At 41.1% G+C, this 17,500-nt stretch overlaps 1 protein-coding gene across 1 annotated transcript in view; it reads right to left on the bottom strand.

The window, feature by feature from the left end:
- The window catches only part of mapk13 (mitogen-activated protein kinase 13), a 60,086-nt gene that overhangs the window by 35,707 nt on the left and 6,879 nt on the right, over positions 1 to 17,500 (bottom strand). The gene's annotated exons all lie outside the window — the stretch shown is intronic.

The following is a 17,500-nucleotide window of genomic DNA, read 5'->3' as shown; positions in this document are numbered from 1 at the left end:
TGTGTGGGGTTAGTGAGTCCCAACTAACGTCTATAAAATGCACACAAAGAACCGTTTGCACCTTCTCTTATGACTGGCGGGTGGTCAGCGCCATAAAGCTGAGCGGGTCCCTGGGTAAATGGGGCGCGGACAACAAACAGGACAGACTAAGTTCAACAGCCCAGTAAGGCAATTAGTCTAGGAGAAGGATCTCTGATATAAAATACCCCTTCCAAACCGCACCTAGCCAGCGTGGAAGGTGAAAGCTAATAACCAGCATGAAAAGTACGCCAAATGGCAGAAACATGCTGAGGCTTTCGTCCAGCTGTGGACTGACAACAGCTGATGATGATGATGATGAATAAAGTATACTGTGAATATTTATGTACATGTGGTTTTCCTTTTTTTTCCCCAATACATTTGCATAACATTCTAAAAAAATGCTTTCACTTTGACATTGTGTGTCAAATTTTGAGGACAAAAATGAATTTATTCCATTTCGGAATAAGACTGTAACATAACATGTGAATACAGTTAAACAGAAAACTGAAATATAAATTGCCTCATGAAGCACACAAGTATTTATTTTTTTTGTACCTACACTGTAAAAAAAATAAAAACATGTAGGTTTTACAGAAAAAAACAGACAGCTCAGTTGCCAGGTAAAATGTACAAAGCATTTTTATTAACAGCAGACAAATGAAAAAAACACCCGTTTTTACGGTGTACTGTAAATGAAAATACGATCGAAACAAACAGTTCTGATTTTTTTAAGGTAAAATTTTAAAACTGAGCTTGCAATTTTTTTTCTTTAAGCGATTATGATTCCTAGGGTGACAATTCGATTCAGAATCGATTGTCACCGATTCTCACAATGTATTTTTTGCTATAACAATTATTGTGAAACTTTTTCTAAACAAGTCTTGAGGTAAGGAATCTAAAACTGGTTCTTATCCAGAACTGGTTCCCATTGTGTAAAATCCTTGTAATCCCTTGCCAACAATTCTCTTAACGGTTTCTGCACGCGGGTATGAGGCAACATTCGTAGTGACGTCAGACAGCGACATGGTGCCCACGGCGACCGAAACGCTACGCAGCAGGCACCTGATTTAAATACAACAGGTACTAACCAACACAGCTATCATGTTAGCGCTATTATTTAAAATGAACGTCTTCTCGTTTAGATGACTGGCTTTCTGGCGATCAGTTGTCGTTCCAGTTCATGTCCGCAGCGAGAAGAGTGTCACCCAGCAGCGACCAAGTTTGTGGGCAAAAGCTTGCACCATTTACCACAGTGCTCCTGATTTTCAGTAGGTAAATGTTCAACTGTGCAGGTTTTCTTCTCCTACATTTTCACTGAAAATCCAAAAATGACAATATGGTGTAAAAGTTGATTCAAGTCAGCAATTCAAGTTCAAATGTGAAACTAATCTGTGATATTAACTCATTAGTGCAAAGTGACGTCGTATGTCAAGATTTTATTTGTTTTATTTTTGATGATCGTGGCTTCAAGTTTTTTAAAACCTTACATTTTCGAACCAAGGTTTTAACAAATTGTAAGCCATAACCATCAAAATGATATAAAAAGAAGAGTTATCACGTTATTAAATGTTACATTGTTATGTAATTTCCACATTCTATTTCGTTAAATTCTACAGAAAAATATTTATTTCTTATAATTATTTTCAAAAAAGGTAGTTATTTTTTCTATGCTACGCGTGTGCCTTTAAAGACGTTACCAATGGCTTTGTAAGGTCACATTACCTAAAATCTCTGCTTAATTAATGCTAATTCACTCTTTTTCCGCTTTTGTTACAAAATAGAATCAATAAAGAACAGAATCGTTATTATATGTGTGTGTGTTAATCAGTGACGTGCGGTGAACTAAACACCAGGTGAGACATATATACTTTTTTTTTTTTTAACTTAAATTCATATGTGCAGCTCTAGTCATTGTTGATTTAGGTTGCACATTAGAGTTACAGGGGGGGAAAGGGAGGTATTCTCTTTCATAAAAACGTTATAATGATATTATGATATAATAAATGGGTCCAAAAACTATTTGATAAAGTTGTTATTAATACTTTTTGGTCCCATTTGCTTTTAACAAAATAAATCAAGTATTGTGCGTGTATCTTACCTTTCTGTATTTGTGTCTGAAACAGCAATAGCTATCCTCCATGAAAACGTACTTTGTATGACAGCATTCATTTTGTCTTGAAGTCCAGCTTAGAGAAGTATTTCATCTTGGATAATGTATATAATCCTCCATATTGGCAGAAACATTCATTTAATTCAATTCAATTTCATTCCAAGAAATTAAACAATATTTTTGCATCTGACAAAAAACACCCACAAACGCTGGCTTACTCTAATAAAAATGCCATGTTTGTTATAAATACAGTTCAAAAAAAAGAAAAAGAAAAAATTGCTGGCTTCCGCTGGAGAGACCTGTGTCTGCTAGCTTGAGCGCCACCACTTCTCCCAGTGTGGCGAGTCAGAGTACTGCTGAGGCATTGAACTGCAAGTTGACAATATATCGCCTACTACCTTGAGGCAGAGGTACTTGCTGCCTCAAGACCTGCCTTTTCCACACGGCAACAAGCATGTGCCCCCTCGCACGCACGGCCAATACACACTGTGTGTAGCTGTGGATGCACCGCCTGTGTCTGCCTCACTTCTCATCCGCTGCATTGTTTTGATCAGGAAACGTGAAATTTCAGCGATTTTGACCATGAAAATGATCAAAATACACAGGAACCACACCAAAATCACACAGAAAGCATAAACCAAAAGAAAAATATTAAAACTTGTTTTATTTTATTACTTTGTTTTGGAACATCTCATGGTTAAGCCACCTGGTGGCAGGTGGGGCACTACCTCACTTGACAGCACGTCACTGCTGTTAATATATGTGTGTGCGTGTATTATTTATATATATATATATATATATATATATATATATATATATATATATATATATATATATATATATATATATATATATATATGTATGTATATATATATATATATGTGTGTGGGAAAAATCACAAGACTTCTTCATCTCTACAGAACTGTTTCATGAGGGGTTCCCTCAATCATCAGGAGATTTTAATGGAAGTATTCACATACAATTGTTTATATAGGGCACAGAGTGGGTGGGTACAGGCAGGCGTAGGGGCGTGGTGATTGGCTCATGTGTTACCTAGGAGGTGTTTCCGTCTGTGTCGGCATGTTCAAATGATTTCACTGCGTTTGTTGAGAGATGACAGGTCTGGATGATATATAATAAACAGTTTCTCTTTTAAGCATAGAATGCATCTTTTATTACCACTGTTGTAAGGTGTGCTGGATGCAAGAATTTGCCATGTTATTGAATATTCAACATTATGGTCTTTGAGGTTCCAAATGTGCTTGCTGAGTTCTGTAGAATTCCGCAAGGTCTGGTTTCTAAAGGAGGCCTTGTGATTATTCCATCTAGGTTTGAACGCCCCGTTGGTTAATCCTATGTACGTGTCGGATGTGCTAATGTCCTTGCGTGTTACCTTTGCTTGGTAAACGACTGATGTTTGTAAGCACCCCCTGTTGAGAGGGCAATCAGGTTTCTTGCGACAGTTACATTCCTTATTGGTTTCAGTGTCGTTTAGTCTGGGGGTAGGCAGTCCTTTTCCAATTGCTTTGTTGTGGTTTGGAATGATTTGTTGTATGTTATTCATACAGCTGTAGCTCAATTTAATGTTGTTCTTGTTGAATATTTTTCTTAGGGTGTTGCCTTTGGGGAAGTGTTTGTCGATCAGAGTGAGGAACTTGTGGCCGATATTGGTTGAGACGTTTTTGCTGAATGGGGGGTTGTACCAGATGATGTTGTTTCGTTTTCTGCTCTTTTTTGGTTGGTTTCCTGGCGTGGGTTCATAGGTGAGGGTGAAGTTGTATCCGCTTTCATCAAGTGCTTTCTGGTACGGGGGAGTTGCTTGGTCGAATTTAGCTTTGCTAGATGACAGCATCGATAGCCTTTTATTAATTCCGGTAGGTATTCTTTTCGTGGTGGTGGGTGGGTGGTTGCTGTCATGGTGCAGGTATTGGAGTGTTGTGTTGGGTTTCGTTAATGGTTGGTAGCTGTTTTTTCTCAGGTTGAAAGTGACGTCGAGGAAGTTGACGGTTTGCTTGTTGGCTTCAATTGTGATCAGTAAGCCGTTCTCTTTGAAGATTTGCCATATAAACCATTGTATGTGAATGCTTCCATTAAAATCTCCTGATGATTGAGTTAACCCCTCATGAAACAGTTCTGTAGACATGAAGTAGTCTTGTGATTTTTCCCACACATACATATTGCGCTCTACCACGGTATCGAGCACTATTCTCTGGATAATCCAATCAAGACATATATACATATTATATATATATATATATATATATATATATATATATATATATATATATATATATATATATATATATATATATACACACACACAGTATACATATACACGATATTGCCAAAAGTATTTGGCCACCTGGCTTGACTCACATATGAACTTGGAGTGTCATCCCATTTCTAACCCATAGGGTTCAATATGATGTGGGTCTACCTTTTGCAGCTATTACAGGTTCAACTCTTCTGGGAGGGCTGTCCACAAGGTTCCGGAGTGTGTTTATAAGAATATTTTGACCATTCTTCCAAAAGCGCATTGGTGAGGTCACACACTGATGTTGGTCAAGAAGGCCTGGCTCTCAGTCTCCGTTCTAATTCATCCCGAAGGTGTTCTATCTGGTCAGGTCAGAAGGGCAGGACTTTGTGCAGGCCAGTCAAGTTCATCCACACCAGACTCATCCATGTCTTTATTGACATTGCTTTGTGCACTGGTGCACAGTCATGTTGGAAGAGGAAGGGGCCCGCTCCATTGTCCAAATTATTTTGGTATCCTGGAGCATTCAAAGTTCATTTCACTGGAGTTAAGGGGCCAAGCCCAACTCCTGAAACACAACCCCACACCATAATTCCTCCTCCACTAAATTTCACATTCGGCACAATGCAGTATGAAATGTACCGTTCTCCTGGCAACCTCCAAACCCAGACTCGTACACCAGATTGCCAGTCGGAAAAGAATGATCCATCACTCCAGAGAGTGAGAGTCCAGTGGCGGCGTGCTTTACACTACTGCATCCTTAGATGCAGCTATTCGGCCATGGAAACCAATTCCATGAAGCTCTCTGAGTACAGAACGTGGGCTAAATGGAAGGTCACATGAAGTTTGGAGCTCTGTGGCAACTGACTGTGGAGAAAGTCAGCGACCTCTTTGCGCTTCAGCATCCGCTGACCCCTCTCTGTCAGTTTACGTGGCCTACCACTTGGTGGCTGAGTTGCTGTTGTTCCCAAACTCTTCCATTTTCTTATACCTACCGTCAAGCATGGTGGTGGTAGTATTATGCGTTGGGCCTGTTTTGCTGCCAATGGAACTGGTGCTTTACAGAGAGTAAATGGAACAATGAAAAGGGAGGATTACTCCAAATTCCTCAGGACAACCTAAAATCATCAGCCCGGAGGTTGGGTCTTGGGCGCAGTTGGGTGTTCAGGCAGGAGAATGATCCCAAACACATGTCAAAAGTGGTAAAGGAATGGCTAAATCAGGCTAGAGTGAAGGTTTTAAAATGGCTTTCCCAAATTCCTGACTTAACTGTGTGGACAATGCTGAAGAAACAAGTCCATGTCAGAAAACCAACACATTTAGCTGAACTGCACTAATTTTGTCAAGAGGAGCGGTCAAAAATTCAAGCAGAAGCTTGTGGATGGCTACCAAAAGCGGCTTATTGCAGTGAAACTTGCCAAGGGACGTGTACGCAAATATTAACAGAGCTGTATGTATACCAGGGTATCTGCAGGTTTCAGCAAGTCAAATTTAAGACTTTTTAAGACGTTTTTAATGCCACCTTGAATGAAATTTCAGACCGAAAAAAAAAATTAAAAATCTATAAATATAAGCGATGGTTGGGGATCCCACTGTATTACAACCTCAATGACAATCAGTCAAGTTTACTTTTTGTATGTTTATTAATAAACAAACTGATAAGCATCACTCTGCCAAACAGCTTATCAAAAATCTTGAGAGATCCAAAAACTTTGACATCTAAAACAAACAAACCAACACCAATGCCAGTAAAAACATAATAACCGAGGTGAGGGTAAAAATAAATGACATTTCATTAACACATACCGAGACCCGTTGACTTGGTCAAAGAGCAGGTTTTGGATGTGAGGTGCTAATCCGTGTCCCGTAATATATGCTGTTTTATCCTTTCCACAGGAAAATGTATTAGCAACCTGAGAATCAGGAAACATCACATGAAAAATATCGCCAATCCCGTCATTTGAGGTGTAGGATTGATGTTTCACCACAGTGTGCAAGATCCATAACACCTCGGATTTTAATGTTGCTGTCCCGCCGAAGGTTAGTGTCAGGTCAGTGCTGCTAGCGGCAGTTGTTGCTAGCTGGGGGGGCGTTGGCGCTGGACCCACGCAGAACTGAGAGATGCCCGGTGTTTGTTTTTGGCTCTCTGCCGCGATTTTATGCTTACCGCACTGCATGTGCGATTCGACCGCTCTAATTCCCATGGTACCAACTTTGAAATCCCTCTTACAAAGTATGAACCTGGCCTCCTTGGGATTGGCAACAGGCTTAAGCCAGCTTTTAAACCGGCTGCCCTCCAGCCAACGCTCGCAAAACTTGCATTTCCCCATGCTGACTGAAAGGCGGGACACGAGGAAGAAAGGAAGGAGTCTGCAAGCGACCCGACTATGCGCGCGACCGACACTGAAATCACTCACTTTTACTCAAAGATGTGCCCCGAAAAAGAAAAAAAATTGGCCCGACAATTTAAGACCATTGAGTACTGAATTTAAGACCATCTTAGGAATTTCTAATAAATGTAATACTTTTTAAGGCCTTAATTTTAGATACATGAATTTAAGACTTTTTAGGATCCGCGGATACCCTGTATACTTTTGACCCAGCAGATTTGCTCACATTTTCAGTAGACCCATAACAAATTCATAAACGAAGCAAACTTCATGAATGTTTTTGTGACCAACAAGAATGTGCTCCAATCACTCTATCACAAAAATAGTAAGAGTTGTAGAAATTATTGGAAACTCAAGACAGCCATGACATTATGTTCCTCACAAGTGTGTGTAAACTTTTGACTATGACTGTATATATACATTATAATAAAATAAATAAATAAATGGGTTGTACTTGTATAGCGCTTTTCTACCTTCAAGGTACTCAAAGCGCTTTGACACTACTTCCACATTTCCCCATTCACACACTGATGGAGGGAGCTGCCATGCAAGGCGCTAACCAGCACCCATCAGGAGCAAGGGTGAAGTGTCTTGCTCAGGACACAACGAACGTGACGAAGTTGGTACTAGGTGGGGATTGAACCAGGGATCCCTCAGGTTGCGCACGGCCACTCTTCCACTGCGCCACGGCGTCCCATATACATTATATATATAGTTATATTTTGGTTTCATCTGACCACATGACATTCTCCCAATCCTCTGATGTATCATCCATGTATCCATTTTGGTATAAACTCAACTCTGTTACGCCGGTTCGATTCCCTCGAGGATGTGTCAAGTGAACACAGCAAAGGTAAGAATATAAACAATTTATTTAACGAAAATGATCTAAGAAACAAAACACTGGTGCTAATAAAAAGGCAAACCAAAGACGCTAGCATAAAAGCTAGGATATACAAAAATGAGAACTAAACTGGCACATAGATACATTAAAGAGAAAAACAAAACATACAGCATGAGAGCTGGAATAAACAAATGGCTGAGCGTGAAAAGCTAGCGAGAATATACATACGATGTAGAGTGCAGGCGTAACTTGTTGCGTGAAAGCAAATTATGAACCCAAGCTGAACAAACAAAAGAGGACGGCTTATAAAGTGACAGTGATTATCTGTAGCAGGTGTGCGGGGTGTGAGCAGCAGGTGAACTGATAGTGATGGACAAAAACAGGAAATAAACGGGTCAGACTGAGAATGAAAAAACAAACATGTGAAGATCTGAGCAGCAGATCGCAACAGTATTCCCCCCCAACAAAAAGACAGATACCAGATGTCTCAAAAAACACAAACAAAAACTGGAACCCCCTCCCCAAAACCAGAAAGTTCACAAACGAAGGGAGGGCGGAGGGAGGCCACGGTGGAGGGTCGCCAGATCGCATGTCCCCGAATCCACCGAGGACACATCATGTGGCGGCGGCGGGTGGAACGCCGCTGCCGAAAAAGTTTTGGCAGGCGACCTCGAAAAGGCCACATTAGTGGCCGCCTCGTAGGATGAGGTGCCCGGCGAGGCGGACGACCCGGGCTCGGCCACATCCGTGGCCGACATGGAGCTGGTGTCGGTGCTTGGCGGCGTGGAGCTGGTACCGCTGCTTGGCGGCGTGGAGCTGGTACCGCTGCTTGGCGGCGTGGAGCTGGTACCGGTGCTTGGCGGCGCGGAGCTGGTACCGGTGCTTGGCGGCGCGGAGCTGGTACCGGTACCTGTACCTGTTGTGGAGCTGGTACCGGTGCTTGGCGGCGCGGAGCTGGTACCGGTACCTGTACCTGTTGTGGTGCTGGTACCGGAGTGGGCTCCAGCTTACGAACTGGTGCTGGAGTGGGCTCCAGCCCGGGAGTTTGTGCTGGCGTGAGAACCAGTTTAGAGTCTGAAACTGGCGTGAGAACCAGGCTAGAAACATTTTCTGGTGTGAAAACCAGGCGAGAGTCTAATTCTGGCGTGAAAACCAGGTCAGAGTCATGTGCTGGTGTGAGAACCAGACTGGGAGAAATGCCGAACACCGGTGGAGGAGAACGTGCTGGAGGTATTGACCTAGCAATACTAAACACCTTTGGAGGAGGTCTACAAGGCCGTTGAGACTTGGCCGGGGGAAAAACAGGTGGAGGAGGTCTACGAGGCCGTTGAGACTTGGCCGGGGGAAAAACAGGTGGAGGAGGTCTACAAGGCCGTTGAGACTTGGCCTGGGGAAAAACAGGTAAAGGTGGTCTGCATGGTGGCTGTGGTTTAGAGGGTAGTATCTGTGCTACCTCCGTAGCCCCTCCCTCCAGACGGGGATCCCAGACCCGTTCCCTATGGTCAGGGACTGACCTTAAGGGAGGGTGGTGGTGGGAGGTTTGGAGGCGGGCCGACTCCTCCCCTTTAATTTGTCCAGAATTTCCTTTAGAAAAGGGAGGAAACACATTGGACTTGGCCGGAGAATGAGGTTTTAAAGGAGGTGTAGGAGAAGCAGATGATTGTGAATTACCAGAATGATAAAAAGAAAAATTGTCCTGATAATTTTGTATTTTATCATAAATGTTATTGTTAGAAAGTTGTTGAGAGGTAGATTTACTGTCCACAATATAAAAATCTTCAGCAAAGATATCGACGACAAGGGGCGGTGTTGCGTCACCGGTGGGCGTTCCCCACATGTCATCACTACAGTCTGAGATGGTGACATGGCGGCCGAAGGAATGATTGAAAAAAAAAACAAGCAGGATTACCGGTAGTAGAAAGTGAATCCTGAATGGAATGACAGTTGCTGTGTACATGGGGAGGAATAAGTGGTGCTGGAACATTACTGCCGCGCGGGGGACCTCTCCACTGGACCCCCCGCCTCTTCGGGGCAGCGCGAACGGCTTCGGAGGAGACTTCAGGCCCACAGTCGAGTCTTTCCTGCTCCCAAGCCATGAGCTCCAACCACAACCCTAAGTCGAAGGGTTCCTTCCTCTGGTTCGACGCGAGGGAATTATTTTTTGCTGGGTTCATACTGTTACGCCGGTTCGACATTGTGATGCCGGGTTCGATTCCCTCGAGGATGCGTCAAGTGAACACAGCAAAGGTAAGAATATAAACAATTTATTTAACGAAAATGATCTAAGAAACAAAACACTGGTGCTAATAAAAAGGCAAACCAAAGACGCTAGCATAAAAGCTAAGATATACAAAAATGAGAACTAAACTGGCACATAGATACATTAAAGAGAAAAACAAAAAATGCAGCATGAGAGCTGGAATAAACAAATGGCTGAGCGTGAAAAGCTAGCGAGAATATACATACGATGTAGAGTGCAGGCGTAACTTGTTGCGTGAAAGCAAATTATGAACCCAGGCTGAACAAACAAAAGAGGACGGCTTATAAAGTGACGGTGATTATCTGTAGCAGGTGTGCGGGATGTGAGCAGCAGGTGAACTGATGTGTAACCATAGTGATGGACAAAAACAGGAAATAAACGGGTCAGACTGAGAATGAAAAAACAAACATGTGAAGATCTGAGCAGCAGATCGCAACAAACTTGTTGGAGGAAGAAGAATACTGAGTTGCATCCCAAGAACACCATATCTACAGTGAAGCATGGGGGTGGAAACATCATGCTTTGGGGCTGTTTTTCTGCTAAGGGGACAGGACGATTGATCCGTGTTAAGGAAAGAATGAATGGGGCCATGTATTGTGAGATTTTGAGCCAAAACCTCCTTCCATCAATGAGAGCTTTGAATGGTTGACCAAATACCTATTTTCCACCATAATTTACAAATAAATTCTTTAAAATTCCTACAATGTGAATTCCTGGATTTTTTTTCACATTCTGTCTGTCACAGTTGAAGTGTACCTATGATGAAAATTACAAACCTATGTCATCATATTAAGTGGTAGAACTTGCACAATCGGTGGCTTACTAAATACTTTTTTGCCCCACTGTGTATATGTATATATATATATATATATATATATATACACACACACACGCACACGCACACGCACACACACACACACACACACACACACACACACACACACACACACACACACACACACACACACACACAGTGTTGGCGTTAACACACTTTTCTTTACGCAGTGAAATAAAAAAATAAAAACATTTCGGAAGCTCGTGCATCCCTGGATGCAAATAGTTTTTTGTTTTTTTTACTGCCCGGTTTGCTTTTTTTTGTTTTGTTTAAACTTGCCGGATCAAATTTCCATCCCCGTTTATTGTGTTTTTATTTGGTCGTAAATTTTGATTCGCCGAAAGTTTTATCAATGAAAAATACTGCCTGAGTTTGACTGTGACAACTTTACCGCGAGGCGCTGTCAAAAGAAAGACTTGATGGTAAATAATAACGTAAGTGTAAAGTCAACCTTTTTAAGTTCATCCTGTGCCATGTCTCCAGTAAATGACTTTTTAGTCTTTGTGAGTCCATGGAAATTTAATTTTTATCTCCCACTCGATCGATATTGTTTGAGGGAGGAGACAGGCTAGCTGTTAGCTTCAAGGTAACCAGCACCCGAACAGACTCCTCCACCCCAAAAACATACTTTGCAGGTCAACAAATATGTGCCTTTTGAAGTGTTTATGTACGAGGAGTGTTCAAAAGGAGTATCTTGGAGAAGTGGCTGACAAGTTAGCTAGTGTTGCTCGCATCCCTGACATCATCACCGTCATTGCTTACTGAAGCAGAGATGCTGACTGGGCGTTATGATGAACTTTTTATCCATAGACCTATCAGATTTAATTTTTTATTATTTATAGCAGGTGTGTCAAAAATGTGGCCTGGAGGCCATTTATGGACTACAGCTAATGTTTTAAAGGTTCACGGCACATTCTAAAAATACTATACAAATAAGGAAAAACATAACAAAAGTGAAATAAAAAAACTTACAGCTGAAATGTAATTTAGAAAAAGTGGCAATGTTGCTAATAAAACAAAGCTGTTATTTTTTCTTTAAAAACTTGCATTGCTCAAAACATAATATTGAATCAAAGTCAATGTTTTTATGAATTATTGACCTATCCAAGGCTCCCATTATTTCACATCAAATATTCCACTTTGAAAAATAGTTTTTGTGGAAGATTTTGCATATTTTGTGTGTTTGCCGTAAAAAAACAACATAGTTTTCTTTAACAAAAAAGGGGAGAAAACAAACAAACAAAACAACATAAAAGAAAAATTAAAAAAACTTGAGCAATAGATGTGAAGTTGCTTCAGACTCTAGAGATTTAAGCGATAACTAAATAATGTATGTATGCCCTGGCACACCATTATCATCATTTCATGACCGAAGCAAAAACCTTTTTACACTTTTATACTGAAATAAATACACCTACAACTTCCATCCATCCATCCAATTTTTACCGCTTGTCCCTTTTGGGGTCGCTGCAGCCTATCTCAGCTACATTCGGGCGGTAGGCGGGGTATACCCTGGACAAGTCGCCACTTCATCGCAGACACCTACAACTTATTCAATACAAATATAGAAAAAAATACCAGCAGCGGTAAAGTTTAGATCCATGAATGAAATAATTAATAACACAGGTATGAATGTATATATGACCAATATTGCCCTCCAAAAGAGTCTCTCTCTTTTTGATGAAATAACATTAGAGGAACTCCTACGGCGTGTAAATGGGATAAAACAAACAACATGTTTACTTGACCCACTTTCTGGGAAACTTATCAAGGAACTGTTTGTAACATTAGGACCATCAGTGCATCAGTTCCCCGTTATAAAGCGGTTATTCATCCTCTGCTCAAAAGACCTAACCACTATCCTGACCCCATGGTAAACTACCGGCCAGTGTCCCACCTTCCATTTATTTCGAAAATCCTCAAAAATTGTTGCACAGCAGCTAAATCAGGGGTCACCAACCTTTTTGAAACCAAGAGCTACATCTTGGGAACTAATTAATGCGAAGGGCTACCAGTTTGATACACACTTAAATAAATTGCCAGAAGTACCCAATTTGCTCAATTTACCTTTAATAAATAAATAAATGGGTTGTACTTGTATAGCGCTTTTCTACCTTCAAGGTACTCAAAGCGCTTTGACACTACTTCCACATTTACCCATTCACACACACATTCACACACTGATGGAGGGAGCTGCTATGCAAGGCGCCAACCAGCACCCATCAGGAGCAAGGGTGAAGTGTCTTGCTCAGGACACAACGGACGTGACGAGGTTGGTACTAGGTGGGATTTGAACCAGGGACCCTCGGGTTGCGCACGGCCACTCTCCCACTGCGCCACGCCGTCCAATCTATATATATAAAAAAAATGGGTATTTGTGTCTGTCATTCCGTCGTACTTTTTTTTTCCTTTTACCGAAGGTTTTTTGTAGAGAATAAATGATAAAAAAAAACAAACACTTAATTGGCTGGTTTAAAAGAGGAGAAAACACGGGAAAAAAAATTAAATTACATTTTGAAACATAGTTTATCTTCAATTTCGACTCTTTAAAATTCAAAATTCAACCGAAAAAAATGAAGGGATGAACTAGCTAATTCGAATCTTTTTGAAAAAAATTTAAAAAGAATTTATGGAACATCATTAGTAATTTTTCCTGATTAAGACTAATTTTTGAATTTTGATGACATGTTTTAAATAGGTTAAAATCCAATCTGCACTTTGTAAGAATGTATAACCAATTGGACCAAGCTTTATTTCTAACAAAAACAAATATTATTTCTTCTAGATTTGCCAGAATATTTTTTTTGAATTTTAATCATAAGTTTGAAGAAATATTTCACAAATGTTCTTCGTCGAAACAGAAGCTAAAATGAAGAATTAATTTAAAATATGTTTATTATACTTTACAATAAAAACCAAAAAAATACTTGAACATTGATTAAATTTATCAGGAAAAAAGAGGAAGGAATTTAAAAGGTAAAAAGGTATGTGTTTAAAAATCCTAAAATAATTTGTAAGTTTGTATTTTTTCTCTAAAATTGTCTATCTGAAAGTTATAAGAAGCAAAGTAAAAAAATAAATGAATTTATTTAAACAAGTGAAGAAAAAAATATAAATATTTTCTTGGATTTTCAAATTCAATTTGAGTTTTGTCTCTCTTAGAATTAAAAATGTAGAGCAAAGCGAGACCAGCTTGCTAGTAAATAAATACAATTTTAAAAATAGAGGCAGCTCACTGGTAAGTGCTGCTATTTGAGCTATTTTTAGAACAGGCCAGCGGGCTACTCATCTGGTCCTTACGGGCTACCTGGTGCCCGCGGGCACCGCGTTGGTGACCCCTGAGCTAAATGAACACTTAGCGTCTAACAATCTATGTGAACCCTTTCAATCCAGTTTCAGGGCAAATCACTCCACGGAAACAGCCCTCGCAAAAATGACTAATTATCTATTGCTAACGATGGATGCTGATGCGTCATCTTTGTTGCTGCTTCCTGATCTTAGTGCTGCTTTCCATACCGTCCATCATAATATTTTATTAGAGCGTATCAAAACACGTATTGATATGTCAGACATAGCCTTGTCTTGGTTTAACTCTTATCTTACGGACAGGATGCAGTGTGTCTCCCATAACATTGTGACATCGGACTATGTTAAGGTAACGTGTGGAGTTCCCCAGGGTTCGGTTCTTGGCCCTGCACTCTTAAGCATCTACATGCAGCCGCTAGGGGACATTATACGCAAATACGCTGTTAGCTTTCACTGTTATGCTGATGACACCCAACTCTACATGGCCCTGAAGCTGACCAACACGCAGGATTGTAGCCAGCTGGAGGCGTCTCTAAATGAAATTAAACGATGGATGTCCACTAACTTTTTGCAACTCAACGCTAAGAAAAAAGAAAATGCTGATTATCGGTCCTGCTAGACACCGACACCTATTTAATAACACCATCTTAACATTTGACAACCAAACAATTACACAAGGCGACTCTGTAAAGAATCTGGGTATTATCTTCGACCCAACTCTCTCCTTAGAGTCACACATTGAGAGTGTTTCTAAAACGGCCTTCTTTCATCTCCGTAATATCGCTAAAATGTGTTCCATTTTGTCCACTAGCGATGCTGAGATCATTTTTCATGCGTTCGTTACGTCTCGTCTTGATTACTGTAACGTATTATTTTATTCTTTATTGGGGCTCCAGTGCTCTCGAATGCCCTCCCGGTAACAGAAATGCTACCTCAGTAGAAGCATTAAAGTCCCATTTTAAAACTCATTTGAATGCTCCAGCCTTTAAATAGACCCCCCCTTTTAAACCAGTTAATCTGACGTTTCTTTTCTGCTCAGATTCGGTGACAACAGATGATTCCCTCGCTGTCCAAAGTCGGGACCCAGGGTGGACCACTCATCTGTGCATCAGTTGGGGACTTCTGCGCTGCTGACTTGTCTCCGCTATGGACTGGACTCTCACTATTATGTTAGATCCGCTATGGACTGGACTCTCACTATTATGTTAGATCCACAATGGACTGGACTCTCTCACTATTTTGTTAGATCCACTATGGAATGGACTCTCACACTTCTATATTAGATCCACTATGGACTGGACTCCCACAATATTATGCTAGATCCACTCGACGTCCATTGCACTGGTCGCCCTGGGGGGAGTGTCCACATCTGCGGTCCCTTCCAAGGTTTCTCATTGTTATCCCATTGGGTTGAGTTCTTTCTTGCCCCGATCTGGGATCTGAACAGTGCAGCCCTTGTGCAGCCCTCTGAGACACTTGTGATTTAGGGCTATACGTAAACATTGATTGATGATTGATTGAAGTGAATAAATGTTTGTAACTGAATACATTTTCATATGCTTGATTTTTTTTTTCTTTTGTATATTTTTTTAATGAATTAAGTAACGTTTATGACAACCTTTTCCAAAACACAATATAGAATGTGAGATATAACAGGATAATGGATACATTTATTTGTTTTCAAAACGCTTACAAAAAAGTGGGACTCCAGATATTTACTGTGGGACCCCATTTTATTGACTTGAGGGTTGAAAATTCCTAGCGCCAACATTGTATACCGTATTTCCTTGAATTGCCGCCGGGGGGCTAATTAATTTAAAACCTATTCTCACTCCTGCGCTTACCAAAGGCATGCGGTAAAAGTAAGCATGCACTAATTATTTTAAAACCTCTTCTCACTCCGGCACTTACCAAAGGCATGCAGTAAAAATTTGAGTGTGATGTAAGGATACCATCATGAAAAGCACATTTAATAAAAAAAACGTTATTATGGTCTTACCTTTACTTATAAATGAAGTACATGTCAGCTCCTTCTGATCAAAAGCATCGATAACTTGTTTATAGAAGTCTTCCTTATCTTTCTTCAGTTTTAAAAGTCTCTCTGTCTTGATGGAGATCTTCTTTTATTACCTCTTGCTTCGATTGAAAGTCCAGTTTAGAAAACTGCTATCAGACCGTTGCTATCAGTTAGCTCGGCTCTTCAAGTGCGGGCGACGACAAAATTACCCTCGGACAACTTCCCCTCCCGTTCTGCTCTGTGGGTGATCTCTTTATCCCACCGCTGCCACCAGGAAGGGTTATTGTATAAATAATACACTGGGTATTTAGGACTGGAACATGCTTTATTTCAGCCCGGTTGTTTACATAGCCAGCATAAGAGTGTTACATCCTAAAAGGTCCGTCGTGCATCCCCGCGTCATATTCGTCCCAGCACATATCACGTCACTCATTGTCACTTCTTCTGCAGCCGAGTAGTCGCAAGAAGGATCACTAGCGCCCTCTACCACCAGGAGGCGGGAGTCATTTAATGACTCATATTTGACACACGCAGCTACGGTATTGTGACGGTCTCAAGCTGTCGTCTTACGGGTTCCCAGGACCACCAAGGAAGGACATGGCTTGAGCAGTTTGACTTTGTTTATTTTTCAATGAAACCTCAGTCCAGGTCGCTCTTCCGCTCCTCCTCTCCGCTTGCTCGCCCTTACCGCCATCTTGGGCCGGGCTCCAGCATGCCCTGCCTGTCTGTTGGACCGTCGGCTCCACCTCTCCACAGGTATATTAATGAAACATAGCTGCTTACTGTTCTTTTAAGCATACCGGTATTAAATAGCTTGGACCTTAAACCCTACTGAATAGCTCTTAATCTTCTTCCCTTTGTGCGATTTCAAATTACCGGTATTGAAATCAGCCTCCTCCATTTTGAAAATGATGACAGGGGAAGTGTCACTCGTGACGTCACGAGTTTGACCCGGCGGTAATACTAAGCATGCGCTAATTATTTTGCGAAGCGAGTTTGACCCGGCAGTAATTCAAGGCAGGCGCATACTATATGCCCGGCGGCAATTCAAGGAAATACGGTATATAGAATAGAATAGAATAAAAAGTAGTTTATTGATCCCTGGGGGAAATTCAGCACCACAGTTCGCTCACAATAAACAATAATAATAATAAATAATATATGACATATATTATATATATATATCCATCCATCCATCCATCCATTTTCTACCGCTTATTCCCTTTCGGGGTCGCGGGGGCCGCTGGCGCCTATCTCAGCTACAATCGGGCGGAAGGCGGGGTACACCCTGGACAAGTCGCCACCTCATCGCAGGGCCAACACAGATAGACAGACAACATTCACACTCACATTCACACACTAGGGCCAATTTAATGTTGCCAATCAACCTATCCCCAGGTGCATGTCTTTGGACCTTGTGGTCCTGCGTGTTGTGGTTATATATAATATATGAATAATATAAA

Source organism: Nerophis ophidion, linkage group LG27 (assembly GCF_033978795.1).
Source record: "Nerophis ophidion isolate RoL-2023_Sa linkage group LG27, RoL_Noph_v1.0, whole genome shotgun sequence".
NCBI classification, from domain to species: Eukaryota; Metazoa; Chordata; class Actinopteri; order Syngnathiformes; family Syngnathidae; genus Nerophis; species Nerophis ophidion.
This window is presented reverse-complemented; position numbering and strand designations above follow the sequence as displayed.